Source organism: Taudactylus pleione, unplaced genomic scaffold, assembly GCF_031769625.1.
Source record: "Taudactylus pleione unplaced genomic scaffold, aTauple2 ptg000026l, whole genome shotgun sequence".
Lineage (NCBI taxonomy): Eukaryota > Metazoa > Chordata > Amphibia > Anura > Myobatrachidae > Taudactylus > Taudactylus pleione.
The window spans coordinates 35,207,083-35,227,421 of NW_028284428.1; the positions used below are offsets into that span (position 1 = coordinate 35,207,083).

Sequence of the window (20,339 nt, forward strand, 5' to 3'; positions counted from 1 at the left end):
CACAATTATCTAGGTAAATATAAACACAGCTGTTCCCAAAGAGGAGATTGGTGCCATTTTGGCCTAAATCTGCATCACAATTTTTCAAACAAAAATAAATTCTAACAATTTCAATGGGCTTTATTTAAACAAAGACATTTTCCTCAGCTACAGCTGGTGAAGTTTATTTGGCCTGTGAACTGCACATTTGCTTTGTTCTAGACCCCACAGTGATGTGTACACATAGATGTATTATCCCTAATCTGGTTATGTAAAATTAGCGGATATTCCGAGGTTCTTTCACACATCTGTTTAAAGGCTGTGAATAAAATCATTAACACCATAAGGTCACATCGCAAGTGAATAGCAAGATGTCTTTTTAACATTGATGGAAAGTATTTCATTTTGTTATTAGTCAGCTAAGACTTTACAGACAGTAATAGCAACAGTGACAACTATATTAGAACATAATTCTATAAACTGTTCATACTAACCAACATTATAATTTTGTGCATTGGTAAAATATGGTATTATATTTAAATGCACTTATTCAAAAGTAATAAATTCAATAATAATAAAACAGATTCTACTATATATATATATATATATATATATATAGACACACATATATGGACAGGATACACTGTGAACTTGTGAAACGTCAATGTTAATTTATGCGAAAATACAATATCAACACAAAGTTGATGTGCAATTACTATCTACCTTGAATGCCAAACCTTGTCTGGCTTTACTTGATTCAGACACCTGCCACCTGCTTCAGTCTCCTCCCCAACCTGCCAAGCACTATGCTGTAATTTAAATCAACCTGACAAGAACCTAACCTTCAAAATCAAAGTGAATCTGTGCTGTAATTATAGCAGAGTATTAGATCACCCATGCTTTAAGTGACACAGCATCTGTTATCTGAGAAAGCCTTTTCAGGTCTACAAATCAGTTTGAACACTCACCAATGGATCTCGCCATGCTTCTTTTAACTGTAGCATTGTGCAAGAAGGGAGCCAACCAAGGGCTGACAGGTCAGGGGTCTGATGGTAGCCTCTACTGAGACGCAACAAATCCTTTTGAGCTGAGCTGAGCTAGTTAATATGAGACGGCTTTACATTGGATCACAACAGGAAAATCTGTGTTACAATGCCAGGAAAGCCAGCTCCACCCAATCACCTCCGCCAAAACTTATCCTAGCAGCCTCGCTCCAGCTACAGATTCAGAGACTTTTACTCTCAGATTTCTGCTAGAACTGAATGAAAGGCAGCACAGGATAAGCCTCTTTCACTGCAGCATCTCTAACCTGTTTGGGGGCAAGAACTGGTAATGGAGATGTGGAAAGCAGGATAAGCTCAGCTTTCTTTGTAATTAATCCACAGCTGAATGAAACTCACCAGTTCCCATGAATGTAGCAGGAAGCTGACCTGCCACTGGCAGAATACATGTTAAGCAATACAGGACCTTCCGATGTCCACATACACATCTAATAAAACAAATGCCCCAGCAATAAAATGCCATAACTGCTAATGCAAAAAATACAATGCAGCTGTAATAAACAGAAGCCTGCATAAGACGCATTGTGGATTTGAATATAAAAACTTTATTTTACTTCCGCACAGAAAGCATAATGACAGTCCCTCACACACATGCCCTCATTAATTAGCTCCTTCTACAAAAAAACTTGTTACGTTTTTATATTAATTTGAGGAAAAATGATATGACAAACAGTGATAGTCAGAGGGATACTCCTGTCACTTACACTATTACTTATCAATATACAATGGGTATAATTAATTAAAATGAGGCAATGATTTGACACATACCGTATAAAATTTCTTCTTAGGACAAGTTTACAGAAGTTGAGCGACAGTTATTTTACCAAGTCCTTTAAGTGACCTTTCATTGCTGACAGATCCTCCAAATTCTCTTTCTGCATCACATTAACACGTTTAGTTCAATGAAAGAGGATATCGGGCCCATACAACTGTGTACAATGAGGGCAGAGAGAGAAGTCTTATGCTGTCAATGAGTATGAAACAGAAAAGTCTGGTTCAAATGTTATAGCACAATGCCCTTTTCATGGAAGGGGTGATATGTCTGAGGAAACTATTGGCACTGCCAGCCAGTGTAATTATTGTGCCATACTATCAGAGCCAGAAAAAAATGCTGGTTTTTCTATGCTACTATAAAATAATATGTACAAGAATGGAAGGTATGTCACAGGAAAGGCAGGTCACCACACATGGCTGGGTAATCACATAGGAGAAAAATCCTCCAGCGCGGCCAATAGTCTAAATTTATACCTAGAGCAGCAACTAAGTTGATAAATCTCATGGAGCCAGACAACATTTTGGAATAGATGGGTTAGGGGTGTTTGCATGTGTGAATTAGCACAGAAAGCTAGACTCATTAAAAAAAAAGGTGTATTGCTTTGCATAGGGCCCTGCCGCGGGAGAGGCCCAAGTACCCAGCAGCGCTAGACAGACTGTTGGTAGCAGTGCCTCCACCCACCACTCACACCAATGTCACTGTGTGTCCTGTGCACAGACTGCTATGTAACCTATCCTATTCACCCACCACTCACACCAATGTCACTGTGTGACCTCTGCACAGACTGCTATGTAACCTATCCTATTCATCCACCACTCACACCAATGTCACTGTGTGTCCTGTGCACAGACTGCTATGTAACCTATCCTATTCATCCACCACTCACACCAATGTCACTGTGTGTCCTGTGCACAGACTGCTATGTAACCTATCCTATTCATCCACCACTCACACCAATGTCACTGTGTGTCCTGTGCATAGACAGCTATGCAGCCTATCCTATTCATCCACCACTCACACCAATGTCACTGTGTGTCCTGTGCACAGACTGCTATGTAACCTATCCTATTCATCCACCACTCATACCAATGTCACTGTGTGTCCTGTGCACAGACTGCTATGTAACCTATCCTATTCATCCACCACTCACACCAATGTCACTGTGTGTCCTGTGCACAGACTGCTATATAACCTATCCTATTCATCCACCACTCACACCAATGTCACTGTGTGACTTCTGCACAGACTGCTATATAACCTATCCTATTCATCCACCACTCACACCAATGTCACTGTGTGACTTCTGCACAGACTGCTATGTAACCTATCCTATTCATCCACCACTCACACCAATGTCACTGTGCACAGACTGCTATGTAACCTATCATATTCATCCACCACTCACACCAATGTCACTGTGTGTCCTGTGCAGACTGCTATGTAACCTATCCTATTCATCCACCACTCACACCAATGTCACTGTGTGTCCTGTGCACAGACTGCTATGTAGCCTATCATATTCATCCACCACTCACACCAATGTCACTGTGTGACTTCTGCACAGACTGCTATATAACCTATCATATTCATCCACCACTCACACCAATGTCACTGTGTGTCCTGTGCACAGACTGCTATGTAACCTATCCTATTCATCCACCACTCACACCAATGTCACTGTGTGTCCTGTGCACAGACTGCTATGTAACCTATCCTATTCACCCACCACTCACACCAATGTCACTTTGTGTCCTGTGCACAGACTGCTTTGTAACCTATCATATTCATCCACCACTCACACCAATGTCACTGTGTGTCCTATGCACAGACTGCTATGTAACCTATCATATTCATCCACCACTCACACCAATGTCACTGTGTGTCCTGTGCACAGACTGCTATGTAACCTATCCTATTCACCCACCACTCACACCAATGTCACTTTGTGTCCTGTGCACAGACTGCTATATAGCCTATCCTATTCATCCACCACTCACACCAATGTCACTGTGTGTCCTATGCACAGACTGCTATGTAACCTATCCTATTCATCCACCACTCACACCAATGTCACTGTGTGTCCTGTGCACAGACTGCTATGTAACCTATCCTATTCATCCACCACTCACACCAATGTCACTGTGTGTCCTGTGCACAGACTGCTATGTAGCCTATCCTATTCAAGTGAAAGCAGGCCTAAAGCACCTCTTCCCCCATCCCTTACCTGCCGCCCGCATGGTGCCACACCTATCTCTTGTATTGATGATGTCAACACATTTTGTTTTTGTTATTGCTCAGCTTTAACTTGACAGATCGGGATGAAACAAAGTGCAGGTTATTTCTAGGAGTTTCCACTACAAGCAGATTTCATGAAAAACATTTCAGTAGTCTTTTTGTGCCAACTTGGAACAAACAGACAGACACAACGTTCTTATTATATTTGTATATCGGTAGATTACAACAGATATTAAACTCCATAATGACCAAATTTGTACAGGTGCTACAACACACACACACACACACACACACACACACACACAGCACGGTGGAAAGCTTACATTTTTATGCCTATAGTAAACGACTCCCAAGATGCAGCTGACGAACCTGTAACTTTATGTTGAGATATGTAAAGCAAAGTAAGCACAAGAGTTGATACTTGGTTATTCTATATTTACCAGAACATAACACTAGCATCTGAATCAAATCATACTGTATTAGAACAGCATTTTCCCTGAGGCATAATCATGTTTGTAGCCGCACTTGCTTATTTTTCCAAATGAAGTTTAATGTTGGAAAGCTGGATAACCTCCCTTGTGGGATACATTTTCTGTAAGTGGTCAAGAATGCAGGCCTTACAAGAACTTGAATTCATGAGAGTAATGGCCAGCACACACCCCTTTTCAAGTGGATAGACCTGAAATCCATGTTTCCCAAATGCAAATGAAGAGCTTTGCTCTCTGCTAGCTAGAGCTCCCCGAATATCTGAATGAGGCTCTTTCTCTAACCCCACTTGATTAAACAGTTCACACACCACTTCACAGACCTTTTGCCTGGTTTCAGTGAACATAGATAGTTTCTGACTTACTTGAACAATGAGACTAATCTTTCATGGGACATACAGTGTATTTAGTTAAAGTTTGGCAGCTGGAGCAAGGATGTATTTTTCATGATTCAGAGATCAGGAAGTTTAAAAATTTGGATCACGGCTGGAAGGACAATGTTAGGCAAAGCTATGGGAAGATCTATATTACCAGTGTTTATAACGTGTATAGCAGCACTGGATTGCATAATAGGGCAAACAGCAAATAGTAAGGTGCCTGATTGGTCCAACATTGTCTAATTGTTGCTGCACTTCTAAGGCATCTATATGGTGCACAGGGATATACTAATGTTTATTCTGTCACTATATAACAGATCATTGTATAATTCAGGGTTTTTATTTATCTATTTTTTCTTTACCAAATGCTCCCTCTCTTTCCTAAATTTAACAAATGCATCCATCTTGTACCCCTGGGGTTACATGTACCAGAAGCTGAGAATATAAGATTTTTATAAAAAATTTACAGCACCTATGTTAGGATGTGATATTGATTATTTTGTCATATTTTCTTTATACTGTATGTGGCATATTGTGTAAATCTATTATAACATCAAATGCAAGTTTAGCGGAATGGGACGGGTGCCTGTACTTACGTGAATCGGGCCCACGGCGTTCTGTATTCCGGCGTCAGAATTATGACAGGCGTCAGTATCTTGACGCCTGTCACAACTCCTTAGCCGGCATTCCGGTGTCGGGATTCCGCCGGTCATATAACTACACACTGTTTTGGCTGGCTCATGTGTTGATCACTGCAATACAAATTCACTTTGTCTCCACTTTTGTTGCAAAAAATAAACATTGTAGGTTTGCTTTTATTTGGGAATAAAGAGTAGGTTGGTAAGTTTCTCAATATTCCAAAACCTGCAGAGCTTTTCCAGTCTGTATGGAGGATTATGTTTAGCAGAGTTTCTACTTTAAAAGAGCCTTCAAGAGAGAAGAGAAGACAACCAGGGGCTGGGTGGCTGGAGAGCAGGAAGGAGAGAATGAGGTAGTGGCATTTTCAGCCACAAAGCAAGTTCTTAATAATAAAAGTCATTGGAAGCAATGACCTTATACCCACTGTCATTGCACTGTCAGTTTGTCATTTGCATTGCCACTTTTTTTTTTTTTCAAGAACGCATGCCACAATAACTTACTACCATCAAGAGTGCCCTCCATTGGCCACCCCTCGGCCAAAAGCGCTCGTTTACAGCTTTTCAAAGTGGATCACATTTCACATGCAATGTCGCTAGCATTAAAATCAATGGTAGTGAGTTACAAGTTTAACTATAGGGCTAAATTAATTAGGGTTGATGTGGCGCTTTGTTTGCCCATTACTATAGACTCAACATCACAAGTTTTAATGTGTACCTTTATGGGGTGCAAGGAAAGATTAGCAAAGTTGCTGGTCATCATATGCCATTCCAGAACAGCGTCCAAGCCGCTAAATGAAAATTGTCCTATGTGGTGTAATACATGCCTTCATTAGTATTTATTGCGTATATACCCTGCACAGACAAAGACAGGTTTATCCATTGTAGCAAGTACTATGATTTAGTATGATAAAGCATACATTTATTTAATTTTGTTTGGTTGGTTTTTGTTTACAGTTAACTTGACAGTCCTGATTTTTAAACAAATTAGCCCACAGACCTACAGTTATATGCTAGGTGCTAGCAAGCAAGTGATTATTTCTTCTACCAAGGACAGGAAAGATGTTACTTGTACTACAATTATTATTAGATTATAATTTACTTTTCAACAGAGACATCCAGTATAGCATTCATCAATTGTAACATGGAATATTGCGACAAATATGCTTGACAAATCTGGGTTCATCATTTTAGATTCAGCTTTATATCTCTCTTTCCTTAGCCAAAATGCTACTAAAATGGTTATCCAAGCTCTCATCATCTCCCGCCATGACCACTGCAGCCTGTTCCTAACTGGAATTCGCCTTAACCCATTTATCTCTGATTCAATCCATCTTAAATGGAACAGCAAGACTTACCTTCCTCTCTCGCAGCTCAACACCTGCTGCACCACTTTACAAATCCAATTTAAAATCACTCGCTCTCATGTATAAAGCCTTCAATAGCTCCCCTTCATACAAGGGGATGCCAGTGCTCTGGATCCTGGCGGTCAAAATCCTGATGTCAGCATCCCGAAAGGTTTAGGATACCAACACATGTCGGTCAGTATCCTAAGCCTCCCCCCTCTCCCTACCCCTCCCTCCCCAATACCTAAACCTAACCTCCCCCCTTGTGCATAAACCTAAACTCCCTTCCCCGCATCTTAAACCTAACCCTCCCCTAGTGCCTAATCCTAACCCTCCCCCTAGTGCCTAACCCTCCCCCTAGTACCTAACCCTCCCCCTAGCGCCTAACCCTAACACTGCTACTTACCTTCGGGATGCCGAAGGTCGGGATGCTGGCGCTGGGATTCTCACAGGTGTTGGGATTCCGGTGCCTGTATTCTAAACGCTGCCATCCCAAGCACCGCCATCTCACACGCCGGGATACTGACTGCATCCCCTTCATACATCTCACATCTCACCTAACAGTTCTTTCCCATTCACCATGCTAGCTCAGACTTTAGCCTCACTTCTGGAAACCACCTTTTAATCCAGCCTACAAGACTTCTCCTGTGCTGTTACCCATTTATGGAATTTCCTGCCAAGCCAATCAGACTTTCCCACATTTTTCAAACATCATGGGCGCAAGTACCATAGGTGCAAGGGGTGTAGCTGTTTTGGGGCCCAGAGTTGAGGGGGGCCCATCTTCTTTGTCAAAGTTACATGTTATAGATAAATATTTCACCATAGGGTGGAATATACGGGTCCTTACATTTGCTATGGGACCTTCAAATACCTAGTTATCCCCCATGTCAAACATTGAAACAATCAGGGAAAGACTGTCTCTTTACTAAAGCTTACCCTACTCCCACCTCTACTACCCACACTAATGCACCCTCACTGTCCTATTCTCTACTCTAAGCCACACTTGCACCTCTTCTTTCAGCTGGGCCACCTTCCAATTAGAGTATAAGCTCCAACATGAGATTTATCTAGTTGGTATGTCCCTGTTTTATATAGATCAAGGTCCCAAACTTCCACCCCTGCGCAGTGCTGCGGAGCACTGTGGCGCAGATCAATGATAATAATAACAACAATTAGTGCAGTAGGCATCGCTGGAATCGTTATCTGACAAAAGGCAACAAAATAGTTAATATTTTTGGGATGCAGTAACATTAGAGAGGGTTTGACAAGTTAGACTGAGCTTCAACAGACAGGCTTGTGACCTGCGTCTGTAAGGATCAGTCCTACATATTAGTGATATAAGAAGGCAGGTCTAGGTCTCAGAACACATTTTTTGGACGAAGCTTCGTTCAATATCAGTCATTTCATGCTCAAATGCTTACTATAATTTTTACATTCCCCTATGTATTTTAGAGAAAACAGAGCTTAAAATGGAACCATGAGATTGCTCCTTTAAAGTCCTAAGGCGTTTTCTGCTACACACAGATGTGTCCACATACACCTATCCTCAAGCAGGGCTATTTGGCGCACCACGGATCTTGCAACATAGCCGCACCAGGCATCCTTATGATTAAAGTGCTACTTTATACCAATTACTTTGCAACAAAAATTCTAATCCTAAACACTTAGGGCCTGATTCTGCAAGGATCGTAGTTGCAAAGCTGCACGCAGGCTATAGATATGATGTATGCATGCAGGCAGCTTTGCTATTGCGATCCTTGCAGATATGGTAATGCAGCAGGAGGCATCACGCCTCCTGTGCATTACTTATCCGAGCTGCATTGTCCAACGCAGTATCGGATAATCTGTGTACCATCAACCGGCTGCGGTGACCCATGGGGCCCCGCAGCCAGCCGCCCGAAGTTTAGAGGAAGAGGCCAGGAAATCTCTGTCAGCCGATGGAGATCCTGGCTTCTTCCCTCCCCTGCAATTGTGGCGACAGGCCTCCGTTTTTAAAAAAGTCTGCGAGCGAGTTAGCAGGAACCATTGTACAAACTCACAGAATGGGTCCTGCGTCTGCGCAGAATCCCAAAAACCGGTAAATCTGCGTTCAGCAGTGTACTAGCATGTACTGCTGAATCAGGCCCTTAGTACACTATGAGCTACTTAGTACACTATTAGCGAATTAAGACGCAACATTCAGGAAAATGTACTCAAGCACAGGAAACGCTACCAATGGCATTGGTGATGATGCCCTTACCAAGCGCAAGCAGAAAACGTAACAATGCCCACGTGTGCAGTGTAAACGGCAGTAATGTGAACGGGGGCCTGTCCCGGTTTGGAACAGTGTTCCAAATCCCGGGTCAGACCCAGGAATTTGGTGTAACTCTGTCGTATAGGCTACAGACTATGTTAAACATAATAACTGAGTGCCTCAATTAGATATTTATCTCGTTTCCAAGCTGCTAAAATAAACAACAAATTAATTCATTACATAGAGAAAAAAAGCAAACATTGCTGCAGCTGGGTGACATTCAGAAATATTCCCTCTGTGCTTTTCTCTCCAGTAGATGTTGACATGTGAGTAATGCTGTATATAAACCAATCCTGCCGAATAACCTTCCTCCAAGAACAAGCCCCTTAGCTAATCCCTACAGCTGTCTGCTACTGCTTCATGTCTTGTCGGTGCAGACTGATGGCAGTTACACTAGGCAGCATGGGGTCGGCCTAGCCACAACCAATAGCTTGTATCCATTGACTAGAGCAAAGGAAAAGACAAGAATAAATGTGGGCGAGTGTTATGTTATAACACATTATATTTCCTTACATTTACATAATTGGATGAACCCAATTAAAGGGACAGTTTACAGAACAGAATGTGAAGTCGTGGAGTTGCCACGGAATGTGCTAAACATACTGCTTGGTAACGGTTAAAGACAGTTGGGGAGATGTATCACGCCTTCTAAACAGTAGGCACGTGGAAAAGTGGAGAAGTTGCTATGAACTGTGGGTGATACAGTACCACGGATGTTGATAGATAATTCATTATTGACCACTGACAACATAGCCAATATGTCATTGCATGCTGCTCATTCTACTGAATCCTTTCTACTAGATGCAAAATGCCGTTCCCATCACAAAAGCATTTTAGGTCTCAAAGTCCTGCATCCAGTGTTTTAGGAGATTAAAGGCCTGATTCAGCTTTGGGAATAGAGTTAAGCTGGCCATACACCTACACCACCAGCATAAGATCCGATTTTCCAAAACGGAGGCGTGTTGCCACCGTTGGGGGGGAGGGAAGAGGCCATTGGCAGACAGAGATTTCCTGGCCTCTTTTGGACATCCGTGGACGCAGCTCGGATTATTAATGCATGCAGGAGGCATGATGCCTCCTGCTACATTAACATAATTGCAAGGACAGAATTGCAAAGCTGCTTGTGTGCAGCTTTGCAATTCCATCCAGTACTGAATCACCCCCACTATTGACATTGCTGACTCTCTAAGTGGGACCATTTCACATTACCGAGGCTACTCCAGGACAGATTATCAGTGGAAAAAAGTTCTCACATTTACCTCACCTAACAGTTCTTTCCCATTCACCATGCTAGCTCAGACTTTAGCCTCACTTCTGGAAACCACCTTTTAATCCAGCCTACAAGACTTCTCCTGTGCTGTTACCCATTTATGGAATTTCCTGCCAAGCCAATCAGACTTTCCCACATTCTTCAAACATCATGGGCGCAAGTACCATAGGTGCAAGGGGTGCAGCTGCTATGGGGCCCAGAGTTGAGGGGGGCCCATCTTCTTTGTCAAAGTTACATGTTATAGATAAATATTTCACCATAGGGTGGAATATACGGGTCCTTACATTTGCTATGGGACCTTCAAATACCTAGTTATCCCCCATGTCAAACATTGAAACAATCAGGGAAAGACTGTCTCTTTACTAAAGCTTACCCTACTCCCACCTCTACTACCCACACTAATGCACCCTCACTGTCCTATTCTCTACTCTAAGCCACACTTGCACCTCTTCTTTCAGCTGGGCCACCTTCCAATTAGAGTATAAGCTACAACAAGAGAGTTAGCTAGTTGGTATGTCCCTGTTTTATATAGATCAAGGTCCCAAACTTCCACCCCTGTGCAGTGCTGCGGAGCACTGTGGCGCAGATCAATGATAATAATAACAACAATTATCAGTGCAGTAGGCATCGCTGGAATCGTTATCTGACAAAAGGCAACAAAATAGTTAATATTTTTGGGATGCAGTAACATTATGTATCCAGGCTCCACATTAGAGAGGGTTTGACAAGTTAGACTGAGCTTCAACAGACAGGCTTGTGACCTGCGTCTGTAAGGATCAGTCCTACATATTAGTGATATAAGAAGGGGGGGGGCGGCGATGGACTCCGTTTTCCAAAATGGAGGCGTGTTGCCACCGTTGGGAGGAGGGAAGAGGCCAGTATCTCCATTGGCAGACAGAGATTTCCTGGCCTCTTTTGGACATCCGTGGACGCAGCTCGGATTATTAATGCATGCAGGAGGCATGATGCCTCCTGCTGCATTAACATAATTGCAAGGACAGAATTGCAAAGCTGCTTGACACAAAAGAATACAAATGAAATGAATAAGGAGATTGATTTCTATGAAATTAGTTATGAAAACAAACAATAAAATATATTTCCTAGCAATAATGGCCATAAAGGACAGGAAGCAATAAAAGCTTTGTCCCCTTAGCAGGGGTTATATTGCAGCAAAAATAAACAAAAACTCTGAAGTTGTTACATGTAGGAAGTATATCTATTAAAGCAAAGCAGTGTGTCTGTCACTCTCCAGCTGGTCATTAATGGCAGCCCTCCTTATGCTCTGCTAGTGCCAGTTGTAGTTCAGCTTCTGAAAAGGCACAGCCTTGGAAAGTCAGGGGAACTACTTAACACTTCACATTACTCAGAAGATTAAAGCTTGGAAGAGGCCATAGTAGAACTCATGGTTTATGAGTGGCACTACCTGGGCTACTCAGGTTCGTACTCACAGACGGTTGTATAGCTGCCCATGGTCTGTTGCTCTACACTTAACAGGAGGCAACTATATTCGCCAGAAGAATCATGCAATACAGCAATTGTATTAGGATGAATGTATATTCCAGAGGTGCATTACAGGTGTATCTCTGTACGCAACAAAGTTCAATCAGAGAAATGACAGAGGCCACTTCAATGAATGGAATCCTGTCTAGTGTGTCCAAAGCAAATGGAGCATGAATATATGATTTCCAAGAACTTTTCACATGTATTTGAATGCAATAAGCGGAACTCCAGGGGCGGGGGTGGGGGGGAATTAATTTCAGAACGATGCCATGAAGGGCCTCTGGAGCAGTCGGATGAAGGTACTTTTTGTCCAGTAACATCGCTTATTTCCTCAAGGGCCCCTTAGGGGTTCGCAGGAAAATTAGCAACGTTTGGCTACTATATTAAGCTGTGTGCAGGGTCAGGGTGGACTTCCTGAGGAACAAGCCCAAAACCTGCCAGTGCAGCGTCACTTGTCATAGTTCTAAGCAGATCACTGAATTGGGCAGCTCTAGCAGGAGTATACTGTATATAAAGATAAATTGAGCACTTCCTACTTGAAAATGCTCCAGCTGATAGCTATGCAACTGGCACAGACATACACACTAAAACAGGCTATATTTTGTGTTCATTTCATTGCTTTCTTTGACACTATAATAAAGGAAGGAAAAAGGTGGGAGAAATCACACCCATTAAGAAATTCTTTAAAAGGTCTTGAACAGATTTATTCTACATTTCCTGTTTGGAACCCTAAACAGACTACGTAATCCCATTGACACTAATAAGATGTTTCCTTTCAAGTGCTGCTGTTGCGCCAGTGGTTCAATTAACTCTTAATTAGCCTTCTTGGAAGTAGTGTCCCCACCTCTCCTTACTAAAGCTACATGATGTATTAGAGAACTGTGGGCCTGATTCAGAGCCGGTCGCTATTTGCGGTCGTTCGTTCAACAAAAAGGGGTGGCTATTCAAATGAACCGTTCGCTCTTTGCGGTCTGTTGACGCCTCTATGTCTGAACGAGCGAACAAAACTTGCGGTTGTAATTTTGAAAAAGACGCCCCCTGGCCGCTCGCATCATACGTCATGTCTGCTATTTATTAGATTAATCGAGTACATCGAACAGCTTATGAACTGCTCGCTATTCTTGTGGCTGGTGTTTGCTGCCACAAATTTGCGAGCAGTTCTGGCTATAAAATAACCCAGTGACGTGGTCAATGACGCTCCAGTATTAATTATGCACACCCATAAAACGCCCGTTTTGACCTTTAAGCACGCCTGCGTTCGGATCTCCACTCCCCGTTTTCAAGCACCTTCCCCTGTTACCATCCACATACGCCTCCTAATGTCACTAGGCAAACGATTTTCGGACGCACTGACTGGTTCGCGCATGTGTATAACGATCCGTACGCATGTGCAGTTGGGCAAACATCGCTCGGAGCGAACAAGCGGCCGCTTACGAGCGGCTCTGAATCAGGCCCTGTGCTCACAGTGAAATGGTAAATTTACAATTTCACACTTAGGGCCAAATTCAATTAGCCGCGAAAAGTGCCGTCTGGCGAAAAGTGGAATGAATTTGCCTGTTTTGACGCATTGTTTTCTCCACGTGCGTCCCCGCTTTTTGCCCTATCCAATTGTAAAGCAGGCAAATGTTTTATAAAGAGAAACTAGCGAAAATTACCTCTTTTTTGGGGGGATATCAGCCTGTACCCCATAAAAAGCTTCAGTGACCATGGGAATCAATATAGAATAGTAGTAGTAGCCCTAATAAAAGTATTTAGTGAACTGATTTTGAGGCAAAGGGCTGTTATATGCATATTTGTATATGTGTGGAAAAGTTGTAGAAAGCAATGTTTTTTCTGAAAAATAAGTACCGTAGTTAAATTTGGGGTACATGAAAATGGGTATCAGTATATTGTGATGTCTCTAAAATGAAGATTTAATGAAAACGTAAAAATACACCTGCTAGAGCCTCCTGCAATCCCAAAAACACCCGTCCCATCCATATAGCCCCCCAAAGTACCAGGCTCCCCACTTTTTAAACTCTCGCCCCAAAAATTACATGTCATTAGGTGGGGGGGGGGGTCCAAAGGGTTTTGGATTAAATCCCCACATTTGCACCCCAAAAAAGCGATTTTGCACTTCCAATTCGCCTGCCTATATGTGGAGAAACTTTTTCGCCTATTTTTCCATGTAAAGTTTTTGCGTAGGCGAAAACATCCAGGAATTGAATATGGACAAACGTAGAAAACAGTTGAAAAGTGCAAATCGGCGATAACTTTTCGATAAACTGCACTTTTCGCGGCCAATTGAATTCAGCCCATAGTGTATCTACTGCTCCCTGATATTATCTTATATGTACACTAATATCTAAAACTTCATTATAAAATGACCGTAATGTTTTTATACGTTATTTTTTATATGTTTTTATGTTCCTGTAGGGTCCAATAATAATAATGAATACAAATGCTATGGCACACTTAGTGATGCAACTGTGACAGGAAATGTTTGCGGGGAATGTAGTCGGCATCACAGTGTTCGGGATGCCAGCAGCCAGAATACAGGCACCGGAATCCCAGCTCCAGAATCCCAACCGGTTACAAGTATTAGGATTAGGTTTTTGGGATAGGAACTAGGGGGAGGGTTAGCGTTAGGCTCAGGGACAGTAGGGTTAGGGTTAGGCTGCAGGAAGGTGGGTTAGGGGGAGTGTTAGGGGTTAGGATACTTACGAAATTCTGTCTGGATTTTGACTGTCGGGATGCCTCTGACGGTATTCTGACCGCCAGCAATCCGACCGTCGGGATCCCATACCCAACCCGTTTGCAAGCATGATGCACTTTAGAAGTCCCTAGTTTTAAATATGATGAAAATGCCTCTGTAACATGCATTTGTCTAAAAAAGAATGACAATACAGAAGCTATATGAGGTGAGCTTGTTGAATCAGATGACAAGTAAATGATTCTGTCTCTAAGTAGGAAAGCTGCATCATGACATTGTAAAACAGTTGCTGGCAGAGATATTTACAACTCTTACAGCTAAACAAAACATTTCCCATCTACACCTAACCAATCCAAGTGCTGTGTATAAAACACCTTAAGTGAAGAATTTGGGGACAGAACCATTGGTACAGTGCTCAGAATGAGTATCTTGGTTCTTCTACTGAGGGAACTTTTACCATGAGTATGAAAGAGTGTTTATTACAAGATACTGGATCATGATTCAATTAAGTAATGTTTAATGTAGTTGACAGCTCAGAAATAGACATGCTCCAGATATTACAGAACACTGGATCCTTCCTTTGCATGCATCACCTCCCTGTTAGCCATCTGCTGTTAGTCTGCTTTAGGGAATCTGAATGTAATCCTGAGGCCTGGATCCTGACAGGGTTAACATACCAACACTTGGTGGTCGGTATGTTAACCCTCCGCCTCTCCCAATCCTAACCCTAACCCTCCGTCCCTGGTACCTGAACCCAACTTCCCTCCTTAGTGCCTAAACCTAACCTCCCATTCCCCCGCACCCTAAACCTAACCCTACCTGCTTAGTGCCTAACTCTAACCCTCCCCCTAGTGCCTACCCCTAACCCTTCCCACCTGCTACTTACCTTCGGGATGACGGCGTCGGGATTTTGACCAGTGTCGGTATTCTGGCGCCGTTAAGGTAAGCTTTGGCATCCAGACCTCCGGAATGCCGAACGCATACCTGCTTGGGCTATGGTCTGTCACATTGGTTTCAAGCAGCACAGAGGCGAAACAGATGTACATGAATGCCAGGACGCCAGGGTTGACCTTTTGCACTTGTGTTGTACATACATGAGAAATCATTTTAGATTTAGGCAATCCAAGCTTTTTAAAAGAGATGTCCACAAAATTTAAAATATGAAATGCTAACCCCATCTAGCAGAGCAGTAGAGATGCCCAGGAAAAGCAGGAGAGTTTTGAAACGTTTTTGGTCCAAATAGGGTTATTTTGTCCCCTATGATTTCAGTCCCTGGACTCCTTTTTACAGTAGATGCTATGATACCTGAGCAAAAGTTGTTTAGTGGCTGAAGCTGGACACATACTTTTCGGTGCTGCCGCTGAGTTGCAAGTGCTAGATGACAGGATTAATTAACTAATTTATGATTTCAGCCACACAATAATGTCAGTTATGGGCAAACACAATCCACACTGACCAACATTCCTGGTAATGACCCCATTTCATGAAGATTAGATTTGCTAAAAATCTTATTTCAGAGTTGGTATAGAGCAGGGGTGGGGAACCTTTTTTCTGCCAAGGGCCATTTGGATTTTTAGAAAATCATTCGGGGGCCTTACAAAATCATTAACTTAAAATTTGCCTCCTATATTTGGTTAAAAACGTTATTAACTCACCCTTAATGCGATGGCTGTAAGTAACTGCTTCTCTTTGGTATGTTGCCAGGCAGAGTCTGGAGGGGCAGTCCCTATGGATGTGTGACAGGCAGATTGATAAGGCAGCCCTGGGGTCCTCTCAGTCCTAACCAGCCTAATGACAGCACTGACTGTACACACCCCCTGCTGTGCCACCACTGCCTGCTTGCCCGCGCTGTTAGGGTGAGACCTTGCACACCCCTGCACTAACCAGCTCAATGGCAGCCATATGACAGCCCTGATTACCCTCCCCCCTTGTGCGCTGCCTGCCTGTCGCCGCTGATGGGGAGAGAGTCCTGCATGCCACTCAATGACAGCCCTGACACCCTGATATCCCCCCTGTGCTACCTGCCGCCGCTGATAGGGAGAGAGCCCCTGCACTAATCCGTCCGATGACAGCCCTGACACCCTCCACCACTGCGCTACCTCCCGCCGCTGATAGCCGATGACAGCCCTGACACACACACACCCACCCCGCTGTGCTACCTGCCGCCGCTGATAGCGCAGCGGGGGGAAGGGGTGTGTCAGGGCTGTCATTTGCTACCAGCCGCCGATGACAATCCTGACATCCCCTCTCCCCCGCTGCGCTACCTGCCGCCAATGACAATCCTGACATCCCCGCTCTCCCGCTGTGCTACCTGCCGCCGCTTACAACCGCTACACTACGCTGATTCTGCTGCTGCCGCTGACAGCCGGCCGTCCCGGATGTTTTCACCTAGCGGGCCATACGGCCCGCGGGCCGGAGGTTCCCCACCCCTGGTATAGAGAGTAATGTGAGGTGATGCAAATTGGGTGATCCACTTGCAGTCTCCTAGGTAACACATACTCTGCACAGGTTGAGAGACTTCAAGAAGAACACCTGCATTGCTATTTTTGTTTTTATCAAATTTCAGCAGCCTTATGGCCAATGACTTTGATCTGTCCTGTTATGGAATGGGAAATAAATACTTAATCACCCTTTACTTTGTAGTCTGGGAATGCAGCCTGATTGCCTCTTGTTTCATAGTTTGGTACTGGTTCATAGAGAACAGAGAGCTGCATACTCACTTTCAATGATGCAGCTGTCATGTTACTAGATCCAGGGTTGTAAACTATTTGTTCATCCTGCAGTATAAAACATTAATCTGTGTATACATTAAAAAATAAAATAAAAAAAAATTAAACATCAGTAATATCAAGTCAACACCCAAAACGTTTTAATAGCCTCAATGTCAATGTTTAAAAATATATTATAATGTTATACAACCTACATATAATGCATGAATGGTGTTTGTAGTAGTGGCTATAACATATGGCAAGTGCAGGTAAAATATTCAGAGGCACAAAGGCATTTCAGGCATGTCCAAGCAAGCATGAACTGTTTTGGCACAGGCCCAATATACGGTTCAACTTCACTTGCACTACCAGTTGCTGCAGACGCAGGAATGTTACATTCTCATTCAGAACATAAACTGGAAAGTCGATAGGCAGACAAATGGCATTCAGACAAAACAAAAAAACTCTTCATGGGAAATCTGTGGCTATGCCACAGGTAACATTATACAAGGGGCAGAGATCCCAAGGCTGGATGTTAGGTGTGTTCACAGGAAAAATATGCAGGAAGGAAATAAAATGAAAATGTAAAAAACACAGCCATTAGCATCTGAGATTGCGATTTGCAGTGGGATGAGATGTTAACCCACAGCAAGGCTTGAAAGTCCGCTTGGAACACAGCCATTAGCATCTGAGACTGCGATTTGCAATCGGATGACATGTTAACCCACAGCAAGGCTTGAAGTAAACTTGGCACACATCTGATTGGTCATGTCTTTTACTAGAGTAATACAGGTGATGGTTCCGACTCAAGCTTACCAAAAGGTAAATTTGCTGCACAAGAAAATATTAAAATATATGGCTTCCATTAGAGATGCCACTCTCAATAGAATGACACACTTTACCTGTATATTAGTTTGTCAGTATAATGATTACTGAGGGAGTACTGTAAATTCATATTATTATTATTATCCTTTATTTATATGGCGCCACAAGGGTTCCGCAGCGCCTTACAGAGTACATAAACAAATTAGGGATGTGCAGGCTCGGATAGGTTCGAGTTTGCACGTTGAGTTCGGATTTTTCCCTCCAAAAAAACGGAACTCAGAAAGAGGCTAAACGTGATCTTGCATGGACAAACATCATCATTCCTGGACTTTTGTCCAGGAATGATGATGTTCGTCCATGTAAGATGACGTTTAGCCTCTTTCTGAGTTCCGTTTTTCTGGAGGGAAAAATCCGAACTCAACGTGCAAACTCGAACCTATCCGAGCCTGCACATCCCTAAAACAAATGTGCTGTGTAGCAAGTTGTTTTAGGAGGGCAATCACACACTGCAGCTAAAACAATAAATGGTACATTACCACCAGGGGGGGGGGGAGATGTATCAAACTTTAGAGAGAGATACAGTGGAGAAGTTGCCCATAGCAACCAATAAGCTTCAGTTATTTTATAGACTGTGCTAGATAAAAGTCAGTTATAAGCTTATTGGTTGCTATGGACAACTTCTCCACTTTATCTCTCTCTGAGGTTTGATTCACCCCCCCTAAATGTTTACATTTTACCTGCTCTTTTCCTCCCCAAAGCCCCATAGGCTGCTACACACAGCCATTACATGTGTAGAAATGGCCGAACTTCCAATCAGAAGATGTCACGTGTGTGTCCGCAGCTTCCTATTGGTCCTCCTGCCCACACCCCTCACCGCAGTCTCTCGCAGTCCTGCACAGGTAAAATGAACCATAGTGCTTCGGGGAAAACAATAGCATGGTGCAACCTCTGGGAAGCAATTTAGCACCTAGGTGGTAAAGTGGCTTTAAATTATTTTACTACCTACACTTTAAAAAAATGTATAAAATGACTTCTCAATAAAAGAAATGGCATGTCAATCAAGACCAAAAGGTGCAGAAAAGAGTTGTGGTTCACTCAGTGAAACCGATTAAGTGGGAGGTTGCAGACTTGCTACAGGAGACAGATTCTGTCAGCATTTCGGCATTTTAAATTCTTTTGAGGAAACACATTTCACAGCTTATAAACAACTGATACTTTGCATGCTGCCAAGAATCTGGCTTTCTAATTAAGTGGTCCCATGGTTTGTTTGCCATAACTGCTTATTATTTTTCCATCCTCGCTATGATTTCTGGCCAATAGAGACAGATGTTGTTTATTTGACATACATTTTTGAATTAGCATGTGCAACTTCACATTAGGAGTACCACCGTTGCCCTGTGTGGAGGATCCTTATTGCACCAGGACCTACAAAGGAATGGACATCTTAAAAACTGGTTGCAATATCTGCCAACTGAACCACTGAAGTAGCTCTTTCATAAGGCAACTTGTTTTTAAGTAATAATTTTTGAATCTGCTGCATAATTTTGCACAGATCGGGTTATGGAGGAACAAACAATTTCTGAGAGGTGTAAAGTTTCTACAATACAATCTTCAGGTTCCCCTTATGCTTCACCGGTCTATACTATCTCTGTACATTTGCTGAATTTCTGGGACAATGACGGTTAAATTACTCTGCTGTGTGATAAGATTGGGGAGTTCTGCTGGCAAAACATGCAAACATTCTCAAACGAATACAGAATTGGTTGAATATACAGAAAATTATTTTGGAAATGTTGCCCTTCTCTCATTTTTGACTTATGTTACCTCCAAAAGTCTCTCTCAAAGGAAAAGTATACATATATGGAATTCAACCTCTGCTGTGAACAATATATGCCTATGTGGCTATGCATTCATCATAATGAGTATTATGTTATGATAGAAAGTCACTCAATCAATATATATACAAAATGAAAACAAACATAAACACAGGACCTCTGCTTGGTTACAGTATACAATGCATTTACTGGATTCACATAAAGGAGTTCTTATCCACATCCAGTAATTTAATAGTCACACAGTGGAGAGCTAGAGAACTATAATAGGATACCGGTGTTCGACTTTTATAAGGAAATGTGAGTCTATATATGTGGGAGTGAGG

The 20,339-nt window shown here is 42.7% G+C and overlaps 1 protein-coding gene across 4 annotated transcripts in view; it reads right to left on the bottom strand.

Moving 5' to 3' along the window:
- Positions 1-20,339, bottom strand: part of MID1 (midline 1) — a 170,980-nt gene that overhangs the window by 120,038 nt on the left and 30,603 nt on the right. Inside the window, exon 1 of one of the 4 annotated variants that reach the window (XM_088451676.1) lies at positions 948-973. The exons of the other annotated variants lie outside the window; for them this stretch is intronic. The gene's annotated coding sequence lies outside the window, so the exon portion shown is untranslated. Of the gene's footprint in view, positions 1-947; positions 974-20,339 lie in introns of those variants that run through there. 4 annotated transcript variants of the gene reach the window in all.